Source organism: Pinus tabuliformis, chromosome J (assembly GCF_031772625.1).
Source record: "Pinus tabuliformis cultivar Carrire ecotype Pingquan chromosome J, CPIR1, whole genome shotgun sequence".
Taxonomy (NCBI): domain Eukaryota; kingdom Viridiplantae; phylum Streptophyta; class Pinopsida; order Pinales; family Pinaceae; genus Pinus; species Pinus tabuliformis.
The window spans coordinates 1084818943-1084835004 of record NC_142295.1 but is presented as its reverse complement, the minus strand read 5'-3'; the positions used below and the strand labels follow the sequence as shown (position 1 = coordinate 1084835004).

The following is a 16062-nucleotide window of genomic DNA, read 5'->3' as shown; positions in this document are numbered from 1 at the left end:
AACCATGATGCCCGCATCCATTTTAGGATCTTCATTCCTTGACTCGGTATGGTAATTGAATGTTGTTTTTTTTCCAATCAAGTAGAGAAGGGAAAGGGCAAAATCAATAACGAGAATATCAATTTCAAAGGTACATATATAACTGTGTCTGAAGGAACAACCTCTCCTGCTCTCAATAAGTTGGGATCCCTCTTTTGCCCAAGCGATATAAACGCCGATAAAATGCCAATGAGCATAAACTAGTAAAATAAATAAAAGGTGAAAGAAGATAAAGGCTTCCTGCACAGAGGTGAAGCAAGCAACTTTGTCGAGGTACTGGCCAGACTCATTAGCAGCGAAGCAATGCCTGTGTTCCTGTAGTGACTCCGTCGAGGTACTGAACAGGCTCACTAGCAGTGGAGCAACACCAGAGATGAAAACTAAGACTCTGATTATCTTAAACTTGCAATTACATATTAGCCTTATCCTAGATCGAAATAATTGTGAGATGGAAAGCTTTGTAAATGTGTTTGACCGAGAAAAGGAATAGAGACTATATTTATAACCAGGTCAAATGGGGGAGCCAAGGTAATCCTCACGATGAATCAATACTTCTTGAAAGACTGATACCTTGCACTTAAGGGTAAAGCTTAAATAGAGGAGTTGGAGTTCTACGAGTGTGTCACCAAGTGTTGACGTTGTGATCAACACCCTCTACAATTTTGCCTACACTTGAATTTTGGAGCCTACTGAGGATCTTGTGATCTATCATTCCATGGTTGCTTCATGGTCAATTAATGTTTTAGTCTTCTTCCTAGATTTTAAGTGTCAAAGTCACTTGCTCACACATGCTCGGTCCTTGATAAGTTCAAAAATGCACTTATTTCTATGCAAGCTTAGATAGGTATTGCGAAACTCCTAAAAGTAAGGCTTGCGCAATCTCTAGGAATAGTGCTTGCGCAATGTTCAGCACAAAACATTGTGCAACCTATGTCGACAATCAGTGCGCACTCTCCATTGACAGTCTCCCTCTCATTTTGGTTACAATTGTACTACTATTCCAATTAGTTTTCTCAACTATAGCTTTTGTGCACCTTTGTTTTGCAAGTGTCGCTTTCACTTTCGTGATTGTCGTTTTTGCTTGCTTTCACTTTAACAAGTGTCGTTTTCACTTTATCTTCACTCTGGCATGTGTCACTTTCACTTTCTTCAACTTTAGCAAGTGTCATTTTCACGTTTGCTTATTGTCGCAAGTGTCGTTTTGACTATTTTCACTATGCATGTGACACTTTGGCATATTACCAGAGGCAACTCTAACACACTCTCTTCTGCGTTAGTTGATCTTATGTATCATAAGAATATGCGCTAGACACATTCCTACAGCTTAGCGCACCTTCTGGTCGTAGCCAACACTTGTGTCACAACTTGTGTTTGAAGTATCGCAATGCTATGTCTTAATTGTCGCACTTAGAAATAAGTGTCGCTTTGCTGTCGCTTCAAGGTACGCATGATGATTTCGAGTATTGTGCATCCTTCTGGCTTGTGTTTGATGGGATTCATGTGTGTGATCCTATTTGGAACTTGTTCGTACGTTCTCTCCTCTCGTGTTCCATTGGTCTGACATTTAACCATTTTTGAGCTTTTCCCTTACATTAGCATCTTGCACACTTAGACTCCTAGTCAATGGATGAGCGCATGTCGCATTTCTAGTCAACAGTGGTGCATCCCTTACCCTCTGCAAATGTGCCCTGTGCAATCTTGCATTGCAATCTCTCAGTCTCCTTCTTGCTTGCTCTTGAAAGTTGCGCCCAAGATACAATCTTGCTTGCCTCCCTAGCACATGTCGCATTCACAGTGGGCGGTGGAGCCACTCCTTCACCTCTGTAATGAGAAACTACGCATACCCTGAACTTTTCCCTCAAGTACTACGCACTGCACAGTTACAGTGAGCAGGCTTGCCTCCCTTACCTCTTACACTTGCTCATTGCACCAAGACTGAGCTTTGCCTGTATTCTTAGCGGCATGGCACAGTTCTAGTGGACAGTGCAGCCTTTCCCAAATAATTGTTGAAGAAAACTAAGTTCTTCCTCAAGCTTGCCTCTCAGTCACAACGGATGGCACAGTTTTAGTCAACAAGCCATCAGCCCTTGTTCATTAAACTTCCCCACTACACAGAGTGCATAATCCTAGTTCTCCCTCCTAGTGCATAGAGCAGTTCCAGCCAGCAGTAAAGAAGTCACCTAGTATACTATCCCTCTTGAAGAAGGGGTGAAGCTTGTAAGACAACAATTAAGAAATATAAACCCTAAGTTGGTCTCTTTAGTTAAAGAAGAAATCCAAAAGATGTTGGATGCCAAAATCATTGCCCCCATAACACATTATTCATGGATATCTAATCCTGTAGTTACTCGAAAGAAGACGAGCAATATTAGAATGTCTGTTGACTTCATGGACCTATATTGGGCATGCTTTAAAGACAACTATATGTTACCAAACATGGAAAATTTATTACAGTGAATCATTGGGTCCAAAATTATGTCCATGCTTGTTAGTAGTAAAAGAAGAAGATCAATTGAAAATTGCATTCACAACCCCATGGGCAACCTATAAGTATTTGAGAATGCCTTTTGGTCTATTAAATGCAGGTTCTACTTTTCAAAGGGCAATGGATTTTGCTTTTCGGGACCTTATTGGTAACATTGTGGAAATATATCAAGATGATTTCACTGTAGCTTCTAAAGAGAAGCAAGACCATTGTAAGCATATGAGAAAAGATTTTGAAAGATGTCGAAAGTATGGTATATCCTTGAACCCTAAGAAGTCAACTTTTGGTGTTGATCAAGGCAAGTTATTAGGACACATTGTTTCAAAGACGAAATTGGCATTGACCTAGAAAGAATAGAGTCCATCAAAAATATCATGCCACCTAAAGACAAGAAAGCTTTCAGATCTTTCTTTGGAAAATTTAACTTCATGAGAAGGTTCATTCCAAATTTTGTTAAAATACTCAAACCCCTAAATGACTTGTTAAAGAAATATGCAGTGTATACATGGGATGACAAAAGGGACCTAAATCAAGAATGTTTTAAAGAGAATTATCCCTTACTGAACTTGGAAAACTTATAACAACAAACCATTGGGTCCAAAATTGTCCATGGTTGATGGATTTTTAGGTTATAACCAAGCAATAGTAAAAGAAGAAGATCAATTGAAAATTGCATTCACAACCCCATGGGGAACCTATAAGTATCTGAGAGCTAGTCAGGAGCTAGTATTTTTTTGGGAGCATTTAGGGGACCGTTCGGGAGCGTTTGCTCCTTGACCACTCCCATACACTTCGAGAGCGTTTTACAGAAGAGGGAGCGGTCAGGGAGCGATTGCTCCCGACCACTCCCCCCTCTGAAAAAACGCTCCCGTCCAAAAAAGACATGTGGCCAATAGGGAGGGCGACGGTCAACATCGAAGGAGGAGAGAGGAAAGGGATTGAGGAAAGGGAGGGAAAGGGCAGGGGGGAAAGCATCAATAGACTGTCCCCCCTACCCATTATTCACTTCATCCATTGAGAGCAAGAGCAGCAAAAGAGTTTGGAGCAAGAGGGAGTTTGGAGCTTGGAGGAGCTTGAGGAGCTTGCAAGGGGAGATTGGAGCTTGGGATTCAAGGCCAAAGAGGTAGGATCTACACTCTAATCTAGTATTATTTTTTTTATGTTCATTGTTAAATAAATAAATTCTCTATTTCCCATCCCCATTTCTCCATTTTTTTTCAGACTCAAAACTTCAAAGTTCAGACATCATGGTTATATGGCTTGGCATTTTCTTCTTCTTGGTTCCTTTTTTGGTTATTATGGTGTTGGAGAGTAGAAGAAGGAGGGTTGATCAAGAAGAGGATGAAGAAGTGGGTTATAGTGGATTTGATGAAAACCCCGAAGAGGAGTACCTTGGTGAGGAGGAAGAGAGTGAACATGATTCAGCCCAAAAAACTAAACAAGACCAAACCCCATTGTGCAAATATGTTTATAGGCTTGAAGGAGGGAAAGGGGCGGAATCACTAAATTTGATTGCCCCCATTGCAAGAAAACTTACATAGGTTCATACACCCGTGCCAGAAGGCACCTCTGTGGGAAAAGGTCATGGGATGAAGATAAACCAATAGGAATCAAAACTTGTGCAAGTGTGTCAGCGACAGATAGAGCCAAATACATAAGGGAAGAGGAGGAAGCCCAACATAAATCTAAAAAATCAAAGGCTTTCTTTGAACATAGCTCACAATCACATCAACATGCACAAAGAGCTCCTTCAGCATCCTCCCATAGAAGTGGATATGGAGGCACAGGACCAAACATCTCTTTAAGGTGTAGAACCTATGTTGCATGAAACGTCGAAATGTCTAGAAGTTTCTGAAATAGGGACAACCTGAACCGTGAACCCCGGAAAATGGGAACGCAGCCGAAACGTCGTGTATGTATATATATATATATATATAGCCAATATTAAATAAATTACAACACATTATTTTGCAAGAAAAGAAATAATGAGACATATAAATGGCATTTTAGAAGGAAATCCAAATTTATATTAACTCCAACAGATGAATACATGATGCAAATATCCAAAATTAGCCTTTATAGATGAGGCTTTACATTCAAGACTCCAAAATTAGCCTTTATATGTGAGGCTATATGTGCTAAAACTAAAATAAAACATGAACTAAAGACAATCATGGCTACATTAACATATCATTACTTATAAAACTTCTCATCCTCATCAGCAAAAATAGAACAAGATGCTTGTTCAGCAGAAGAGGCAACTCTACTAGTGCTTCCAGTTGCACTTGCATCACCACTGGCACAAATATCAAGAGCAGAAAGAGAAAGCTCTAAATTTGGACATTCTGCATCCACATCCCATTCTTTATGAGGTCCACAATGTGTGAGAAATGAGTGAATGAAGTGTCTTTTTAAAGAAAAGAAGAGGCTCATAGGGTTTCTAGAGAATTCAATTCTTCGCATCTTCTAGAAAATTCCATTTGTAAATTTTTTTACTAAATTTAGCTAACAGTCACATAAAAAATAGTTTATTAGTGTGTTTTGGTGTTAGATGGAGCCCACGCCCTCTTTCCAGTTCTTGAGATGGTCCAAAAAGGCCCAAAATTTTTTCCATTTTTCTTTATGGTTGCCGAAACTTGGCCTGTTGAGGCCGAAACTCCGCTGAAACGTTGTTGGCCATACTGTCCAGCATTTTGAAATCTTGAAACATCATATGGTACAGTCGGTGGCATTTCGACGGCGTTTCAATGAAGTTTCGACGTTTCGGGTCGTCCCGAGTACTGGTACACCACTAAATTTGGCGTTTCCTGCAACATAGCATGGAACCATATTAGATTTCTTTGATGAAAGGTGTAGGATGTGGATTCAAAAATGTATCGGTTTCTCTATGCATGCGAGATACCATTCAATGTTCTTTGCTCACCTTATTGGCATGAAATGGTTTCTGCCATAAATGATGCCCCTAAAAGATATAAGAGCCCTAGGTATGACAAGGCCAGAACCATTGGACTTGATCATGAAAAAACAAAAATATCACATTCTTCGAGTAGAATGACAAATTCTTGGACTAAGCATGGGGTGTCCATTGTATCTTATGAATGGACAAATGTAAAGGGCAAGCCATTGATAAGTCTTCTTGTTGTGTCTGTTAGTGGTGTCATCTTTCTTTCAGCATATGATTACTCAGAGAAGTTCAAGACCGGCATCAACATTGCAGAACCATTACTTGAAACAATTGAACATATTGGGTCGTACAATGCCATCCAAGTCATCACTGATAATGCTACTAACTGTAAGGCAACGGAAGCAATTATTGAGGATAAATACCCCAACATATTTTGGTCTAGGTGTTTGGTTCACACAATGAACCTTTTAATGAATGATATTATTAAAAACAAAAACCAACAATACAAATGGATTGGTGATTTGTACAAGAGAGGCAAAAAAATGATAAAATTTATTACAAATCATTGCAATACCCATGGGATTTTCCACAGTCACTCAAGATTGGAGTTGTTGAAGATTGTGAAGACTAGATTTGCTAGCTATTACCTCACCTTCAGGCGCCTTTTGAAGGTAAGAGAATCATTGGCTAGCATGGTATCAAGTCCACATTGGCAGGCATTAAAGGAAAGGGCTACAAATGCCGCTGACAAGCAAGGTTTTGAACAGGTGGAGGAGACCGCTCTTGATGGTCTATTTTGGGCACGTGTGAGGCAAGTATTGGAATTCACCAAGCCCATTTATAACATGATTCTTTTTGCAGATACAAATAAACCAGTGATTGGGGAGGTGTATGAGTAGATGGATACCATGTTGGGGCAAATAAAAGATATTGTTCAGAAAAATGATCCCAACTTGTAGACATTGATTCACAATTGTGTGTACACGATGATATAAACTTAATGTTCCACTACATGCTTTGACGTATATCCTTATGCCAAAATACTACTCTCCATCTTGGTTGGGCCAACCTGCACCTAGGGGTGGGGTTAGGGTCAAACCCCATACAGACCCAAAGGTATCTACAAGATATATGCAAGCATTAGACAAGTTGGTACTTGACAAGGAGGAGTGTGCTAATCTGTGTCTTGAATTAGGTAGATACTTCAATTGCACTAGTTTGTTTGTTTCTTTGCATGCAATGGAAGATAGAGACAGATTTGATGCTCTCACATGGTGGGAAGCATATGGCAGCATGGGACTTTTGCCAAAATTGGGAAAAAAAAGTTCTCTCACAGATTGCAAATACTTCTTCTGTAGAGAGGTGTTGGAGCACCTACAGCTTCATACATAATGTGAGAAGAAACAGACTCAATGAAAACCGGGCAGAAAGCTTGTTTTAAGTGCACTACAACTTGAGGTTGTTGAGTCATTATTGTGATTGGGCTTATGAGGATCCAACATATAAAATTTGGGACAACCACCCAGAAGACGATAATTTGGAGGATGGCGCTATACATCTTGAAGAACTAGAAGCAGAACTTATGAGAGATGAAGATGAAGCAACAACAACCATGCCACCACCACCATCCAGTAGCACTGCCAATGCTCGAGTTCCAAGTCTTGTTCCTTTGCTGCCGCAGCCTCCATGTACATCTTCACATGGAGGGCATGTGCCTTCTGGTTCTCGTCGTGGGACTGTGCAGGAGGAGACTCCCAGAAGACCACCACAACCTGCTCAGAAATTAGAGATTTCTCGTGGCGACAAGAGGAAGTTGTAGATGATAGATTTACTTGTCTTTTCTAGTTTCTAGTAGTTTTAAAACTGTTGATTCTTTCATATTTATTACCATATTTTTTGGAAACAATATATGACAATTTAAGTTTGAAGTTTGAATTTGGCAATTATAACTCATTGGTAATGAATTATGAATATGATGCATCGTGAAAGTTGAAAGTTGCTTCATTTCATTTCATTTCATGTTAGATATTCTTTGTTGTAATGGTTACACTTAGCTTACAAGTACAACTTTGGTGATCAATTATGACAACTGTTATATATTGAATTTTGAAAGCTTGAAACTTTAAGATTGATGAATCATGAGACTCAATATGTTGTATGTTACTAACTTGTGGACGTGGTTGATGAAGATTATAACTTCTAAATGATTGTTGTTATATGGTTCAATCTATGTTTTTATGTTTTTTATGTCTAATTCGTCATTCTACATGCTTTTGTCGACATATATGCATCAAAATATAAAAAATATATATTATATAAAAAAACACTCCCGAAATTGCTCCCAAACTGGGAGCTTTTGAAAATGTCACTCCCGCTCCTGCTCCCCGTTTTCGCTCCCACTCCCAAGTAACCTTGTTTCAAAGGGCAATGGATTTTGTTTATCAGGACCTTATTGGTAAAATCGTGGAAATATATCAAGATGATTTCACTGTAGCTACTAAAGAGAGGCGACACCATTGTAAGCATCTAAGAAAAGTTTATGAAAGATGTCAAAAGTATGGTATATCCTTGAACAATAAGAAGTCAATTTTTGGTGTTGATCAGGGCAAGTTATTAGGACACATTATTTCAAAAGACGGAATTGACATTGACCCAGAAAGAATAGAGTCCATCAAAAATTTCATGCCACCTAAAGACAAGAAGGCTTTAAGATCTTTCTTTGGCAATATTAAATTCATAATGTTCATTCAAAATTTCGTTGAAATAGTCAAACCCATGAATGACTTGATAAAGAAAGATGTAGTGTATACATGGGATGACAAAAGGACCAAGTCCTTTGAAGAAATTTAAAAAATAATAACATCGGCCTTGTTCCTAATTAGTCTTGATTACTCCAAGGACTTCATTATTTATTGTTTTGCTTCCAAGGACACGTTTTTTGGTGTTTTGATGCAAGAAGATGATGAACGGAACAAGAAACCAATAGCATTTATGGGCAAGTCTTTGCCAGTTGCAGAAATTAGATATATTATCATTGAAAAGCACGCTTATGCTCTAGTTAAGTCCCTCACACATTTTTGGGTGTATGTGGGGTACAATAGGATCCATACTTATGTCCCTTACTCGGATGTTAAGGACATCTTGACTCAAAAATGATTGCTTGGGATCAAGGGGAAAATGGGTCTATAAGATTCAAGAATATGACCTAAATATCTGACCCAATAAAATTATCAAAGCCCAAGGTCTAGCGGAAATGTTGGTAGAAGAGATGCCAAGGATTTCTAAATGGGTGAAGAGGGACAAGTTTGTGCCATCACTATTGAATTAGAGGATGATGAATCGTATTATGATGTTATATACTACTTAAAGAATTTATCCGCTTCTCTAGGGTTCGTTGATCATAAGAGAAGAGATTTAAAACTGAGATCTACGAAGTATTGCTTGACCAAGATGGACCGGGATGGATGAGCCTTGATGGGGTCATCCTTAGGTCTAGGAACAAAGGAGAAGGCGATAAATTAATTAAGGAGTTCCATGCTGGATTTTGTGGCGAGGATGATGTAGCGAAAACTACTACCCACAAAATACTCGAGGCAAGTTATTATTGGCCTACTATTTTTAGTGACACTTAAAAACTTGCCATAACTTGTCAACCATGTCAATTATTCGTTGGCAAGAAACAATTGCCCACCCTACCACTAAAAATCGTTGTTGTCGAATCACCATTTTAGCAATGGGACCTTGATTTCATTGATGAATTCAAAGACAACTCCAATAATGATCATAGATGGATTTTAACAACCGTGTATTATCTGACTAAGTGGGTTGATGTTACCCCTACAAAGAAAGCCACAAATCAGGTAGTGATTGATTTTCTAGAGGATCACATTATCACTAGATGTGAGGTCCCTACTAAGATTGTAATTGGCAATGCTAAAGCTTTTAATTCCATGGTTGTCGCATCCTTTTGTTGTAAATATGGTATTGTGTTGTCTCACTCTTCGAATTATTATCCCCAAGGGAATGGTGAAGCTGAATCAAGCAATAAAAACCTTATGACCATTATCAAGAAAATTGTAGGTGAAAACAAGAAGAGTTGGGATAGCAAAATCAAGTATGCCTTAAGGGCTAATCGCACAACTATCAAGACTTCCACGGGTTTCAACCCTTTTCAACTTGTGTACGAGACGGAGGCAAAGTTTCTGATCCAATTGTAGCTCTCTATGTTGGAGTGCCTCAAGGCATTCCCCGATCAACAAGATGTTGTACAATCTAGAATTGATCAAATCATTGAGATGGATGAATCCCGACGTAAAGCCCTCAATCAAGCAGGCAAAAATCAAGAAAAGACTAAGAGCACCTATGATTGAAAGGCTCAATCTATAGAATTTGAACCAGGAACTATAGTCTTTTTATGGGATAAAAGGAAATCAAAGCCTAGGATGCACAAGAAATTTGATAACCTCTAAGTTAGATCCTATAAGGTAGCTGGCTTAGCTGGTACAAATGCATACCACCTTGAGACACTTGAAGGAGAGGTTGTTCTACTTCTAGTGAATGGCCAACTCCTGAAGGAATACTTTCCTAGCATAACTTGGTGTATTATATATAGTTAGTTGCATTGCAAAATTGTGTCAACATCCTAACTATTGCATTCTTCATAATGTTGTGTTTCATTATAGATTAGATTGCATTTTGGTTAGATTTTATTTTCTATATGGATTTTATCATATCATAGAAAACCTGGGTGATAATCAACACCCAATGCACATGCTTCCAAACAAGTTGATTTGAGTGTACAAGTAACAAGTCTATGAACCCAAGGATTGTTGGAGTTCTCATGAACTCCCTATTCGTGTTGGAATTTGTGACTAGGTTTGGTCGTCATTATGATGTAATTGTAATCATGACATTGTATATTCTTTATAAAGAAAGAAAAAGAAATTATATTTTATTTTTGGAGTATGGGTTTCATACTCAAGTTTGAGTCAAATGCATGTTCTTCATGCTTTTAGGTCTTCTAGGTCTTTCTAGGTATTTTTAGGATAAAGAATAATATTGGTCATGTGTCATAGTCCCATTTGGACTCATTGTAATAAAGGAAAATATTTATTTTGTCAAGAAAAAACCATAGAGAAGCCCAAGACCAAGTTGACCCAAGGACCAAATCTATGGAAGAATGTAAAACTAGGTTCGGTCTTCATATTTGTATTTGAGTCTTAATGAAATGTATTTATCAAAAGAAAGAAAGAAAAATTAATATTATTAATATGACTTATTAAAGCATGGGTTTCATGCTTAGGTCATCATGTTTTAGGTCAAAGTCGCCATTGAGGACTTCTAGGATTTATATTGAGTCATTAGAGTCATTTTCCATTAAAAGAGACCCTTCTTGGGCTTTTGAATCATGTAAAACGATTTATTATTGAGTCAAATAAGTTATTTGTCACCACCACGCCACGTGAGCCCCAAGGAGATCAAGTCGTCCTCAAACAGGGTAATTCGACCTCACCAGAAGCCTATATATTGGACAGTTCGATCCATTTGGAGCATACTCACTCACACAAGTTCGATTTACAGGGAAGGTCAAGATCGAAGTTTTGGGCCATCTATCTCTCACACGTGTGAATTTTCTAGGAAGATCGAAGACTCTACCACTGCATCGAAGTTGTTGCTGCCAGGTCGAAGTTGCTACTGCTAGGTCGAAGTTGCTACTGTCTTGGTCAAGAGACTTGGATTATCTCGTGAAACTATTGAAGGAAGAGTTGTTGACTGGGTTTTCCCCTAGATTGGGGTTTTTCCCTGGTTGTCCACTTACACCGGTGTCTTTGATCTTCGTGCTATTGTTTTGGTAATTGCTTGATGAACTAAGATAAAAGGAGAACACAAGAAATATAATAAGATCATAAGAATCTCACAAGTAATTATCAACATAAATAACTCTTTCTGCCTTTATGATTTTCTAGCATGGTATCAAAGCTAAGTTGAAGGGAAAGGAAAAAGGCAACTTGAAGATCTATTGAAAGAAGAATAAGGAGTTTTAAGAAGTTTTAATAAGGGTCATCAAAAGGGTCATAAAAGAAGTCAAGCCTACCATCTTCAAGGACAATCAATGAAGGGAGAAAACAAATTATAAAGAGCATCCAACTACAGGGCATGGAAGAAGAGGATAGACCTCATCCTCGAGAAGAATACAGTGTTGGATTTAGTAACAGGAAAAGTAAAAAAGCCTACACATGAGTCAAGTGATGCAAAAAAGGCAAAGTTCAAGGAAACAAAAATATTGGCCATGACACTAATGGTGGATGGAATAAGGGATAACCTCATTCCATATATATCCAACATAGATTCTACTCAAGAGATGTATGAGGCATTATCCAAATTATTCACTATCAAGAACCTTGGTCAAATTGCAAGCCTTAAGAATGAACTAAGATCTATAAAGATGACAAAAGAAGACATTGTGGCATCCTTCTTTGTGAGAATTGCTAGAATCAGAGATGAACTCTAGGCAATTGATGAGATAATACTTGAAAAGGAGCTTGTAATCATTGCACTTCTAGGATTACCAACATCCTGGAGTGCCTTTTCATCAAGTCTCAACAGCTGGAAGGAAACTCCTACATTAGAACAATTATGGAATGCATGCAGTCAAGAAAAGGTTAGAATTTTTCTGGTAAGCAACAAGGAGAATGAAGAGGAGAAAGTTTCAAATGCCTATTCTGCTCATTACAAGAAAAAAGGAAACTTCAAGACGTCTAAAGGGCCTAGAAGGAAGATAGACCTATCCAAAATTGAATGCTACAATTGTCACAAGATGGGTCACTATAGAAGTGATTGTCCTGAAAATCCTAGAAATAAGAAGAGAGAAAGGGAATATGCAAATGTTGTTGATGAAGGACCACCAAAGAAGAACAAGAAGGAAAAACCCGAAGTCAAAGACTTATTTGCTAGGGACTCTATCCTTCTACTCTAAGTTTTTGAATTGTTTTGTATTTTGATGTTTGGTACTTACAGGTTTAACATGCTCTGGAAAAACATTGTTGAATTGTTTTGTTAAATTTATAGGTATCCCTCGATATTGGATTAAGAGGGAGCCCTCACCATTTTTCAAAGATAAGTAGCTTACTCCTTGTAATATCTTTTAAGTTTGCTTTTCCTTTTCTTCTCTAGATGTGTTTATACTAGATGCTAATAACATTTCTTTTTATATTTTCCTTGTTTAGGAAAAGCTTGATGATATGCTTAAGGGCTATGAGAAAGACCTCACAAGACAAAGGATAGAAGTTCTATTGGAATTGATGTCCTATAAGGTTTGTCTAAACTCAAAGGTATGTCTTAAACTATAAGTTTTGTTTCTCTTCGTTATAAAGGTATATTCATTCATTCTAAGAAATCTGCTTTACATTACTAACAAGTGTTATGTCTAAGACCTTTGAATCGTAGAGATTTTTGTTTGGGTGATTAATCATCAGATTGAATCTACCCTCATTAAAAATAGCATGTTTGTGGAACTCTAATAGGTTCTCTATAAAAACACTAACCTAAGGGTATGTCAATGCTAATGTGAAAAACCCTAGTCTACTTAGGGTTACTAATGAAATCTAAAAAATACTATTCTTTTGATGTTTAGGGTTTTGATGGTAATGTCATGTTTGGAGTTTTAGTATTATTATGAAAGCCCTAGTCCTTTAGGGTTGGATGGTAATGTGTTCCTAGACCTTGAGGTTTTGGTAAATTAGGGTTTATGAGCAAAACCGTTATGCATCAAGAGCAAGCTCCTAGGAATGAAACCCTAGGTGTAAGATTTGTTCGCCTGATCAAAACCATAACCTAATCAAGGTTATTATATGTCTGCCTTTAAATGTATTGATATTTGTGTCTTGAGTTTGTCCTATATGTGTTATGATATGCTTGTGCATAATTATCCTAGATTTGTGTTTGTGCTAACCTAGTTGTTGATGAGTTCTAGAGTTTGTAACTAAGCCCTAGTAAAAGTTTGATATTCTAAGATATGATGTGATGATATTGTTTGCATTATAATGATAAAATCTAGGCTTCACTACAAACCCTAGTAGAAGTTGGTCATTTAGTTGAAACCTTAGATTGTGTTGTGATTGGTTTTGTTTGTTGACATCTAAGGCTTAGTATCTCAAGGATGGAATCGAGGGTTTGCATTAAATCCTAGTAGTCTAACATATGAAATCTAGAGTTGATAGATGCATTGTAAAGGTACTTGTTTCTAGGGTTTACAATATATTATAGTAGAGTATGTCATATCTCTAGAAGAAATATTAAGACACTAGTTATAATGAAGATTGTTATCCTGATTTGCTCAAATGACTTGATGATGAAGTCTAGGGTTTATGACAAAACCCTAGCAAGAAGTTGAAGTATAAAAGTATGTGTCTCTTGTTGTTTGTGAACCTAACTAAGTTTAGGTATTTGATAAAGTCTAATGTTTTCATTGTTGTATGATTTTGCTATAGTTAAGTTCATGATTCTATATATGTATTTGGTTGTACTTGTTATCTAAGTTGTTCAGGTACATAATCTTCAAGATGTTGAAGATATTCATAAGTAAAGGTGATTTGATTGATATGCATGATGAAGGAAGTTATATGAATGATGATGATCAAGAAGAATGGAAGCCATGAAAGATTCTTCGATGTCATAAAAGGAAATAATCTCCCTCAGTTAAGAGGGAAAGGAAAGAGTATAACTCCCAAAGTTGAGAGGGAGGGCATATTATAGTCATGATGGATACCTTGAAGAAGAAATTGGAGAATGAATGATAAGGTCTTGTTGAAAGAAGGAAACTAGGATCCGGTTGAAGAATATGTTGTTGCAGGAAAGGAAGTTGTATGCCTGAGGAATCTTTTGTCATGATTTGTTTGAAGCCTCTAATTCCTACTGAGATAAATTGTGAAGCAACATCAAGATGTATGAAGACCCTGAAGGTTTGTGTTTACTCATGAGTAATTGAAAAGTTGTTACTGATTGGGGTTGTGACTGTTCAGGAAAATCTCTCCAAGTTTTTGAAAAGCATGCTTGAGGTTATAGAGATTTGATGTGTTGAGCATTGAGTGTGTAAAATCCCTAGGAGGACATCTGGCCAGCATATGTGATGATATCTAGTTCCCAAGTAGTAGGGAGGGTGGCGTTGGTCATAGAGCTTTGACCTTGCATTATTCACCTAGTTCCCTGGGTTGATGGTTAGCAAGTAAGCCTAATGGTACCTAGAGAGGCTGAAAACTTTAGTCCATCTTAGTCCCACCCAGAAACATTGTCCTAGTCAAGAATCTAGTTCGTGGCACCATAAGTGCCTAAACTCTTCATGGTTCATGTGTTTTGAGATCTCCCATGTACTCGTATATGTAAGTATGAATACCTCCCTAGTTAAGAGGGAGTGTTGAAGAATGTAACTAGGTTCGGTCTTCATATTTGTATTTGACTCTTAATGAAATGTATTTATCAAAAGAAAGAAAAAGAAATTTGTATTATTATTAATGACTTATTAAAGCATGGGTTTCATGCTTGGGTCATCATGTTTTAGGTCAAAGTTCCCAATGAAGACTTCTAGGATTTATAATGAGTCATTAGAGTCACTGTCCATTAAAAGAGACCCTTGGGCTTTTGAATCATGTAAAAAGATTTATTATTGAGTCAAATAAGTTATTTGTCACCTCCACACCAAGTCGGCCTCAAGGAGATCAAGTCGACCTCAAACAGGGTAATTCGACCTCACCAGAAGCCTATATATTGGAGCAATTCAATTCATTTGGAGCATACTCACTCACACAAGTTCGATTTACAAGAAGAGGCAGCTAAAATGTGTGAAGTTGGAAAAGGAGGAGGAGAATTGCAGGGAAGGTCAAGATCGAAGTTTTGTGCCATCTATCTCACACGTGTGAACTTTCTAGGAAGATCAAAGTCTCTATTGCTGCATCGAAGTTGCTGCTGCTAGTTTCTATTAGGTTGAAGTTGTTGCTGCTACGTCGAAGTTGATGCTGCCAGTAGTTGCTGCTAGGTCGAAGTTGTTGTTGAAAGTGTTATCATCTACAGAAGGAAGAAAGGGTTGACTTGGTGTGGAGGAAGTTTGTGCCTAGGTCAAGAGTCTTGGATTATCTCGTGAAACTATTGAAGGAAGAGTTGTTGACTAGGTTTTCCCCTAGAGTGGGGTTTTTCCCTGGTTTTCCGCCTACATGTAGTGTCTTTGATCTTCATGTTATTGTTTTGGTAATTGCTTGATGAACTAAGATAAAATAACACAAGAAAGATAATAAGATCAGAAGAATCCCACAAGTAATTATCAACATAAAGAAAATCTTTTTGCCTTTTTTATTTTCTAACAAAATCAAGTAGGCCTAAAGGGAGGTAATTCGACCCTCAAGATCTTGAGGAATCAATGCTAGTAGAATTAGGGTTAGATTTCTCTTTCTTGATAATTACTTGTGAATTATGTTGGCTTCTTTTACTTATTTGCTATATTATCTTTCATAAAGCAATTACGAAATTATGTGTGTATGAAGATCACAAAAACACAAGACACAAGATGTAGGCACTCTGTCAGGGCAAAACCCCTATCTAGGGGAAAACCCAGTCAAAATCTCTTCCTTCAATAGTTTTCTTG

General features: G+C 37.6%; 1 protein-coding gene across 5 annotated transcripts in view; it reads right to left on the bottom strand.

The window, feature by feature from the left end:
* LOC149230756 (uncharacterized) overlaps positions 1-16062 on the bottom strand; it is a 100556-nt gene that overhangs the window by 30919 nt on the left and 53575 nt on the right. The window lies entirely within an intron of this gene.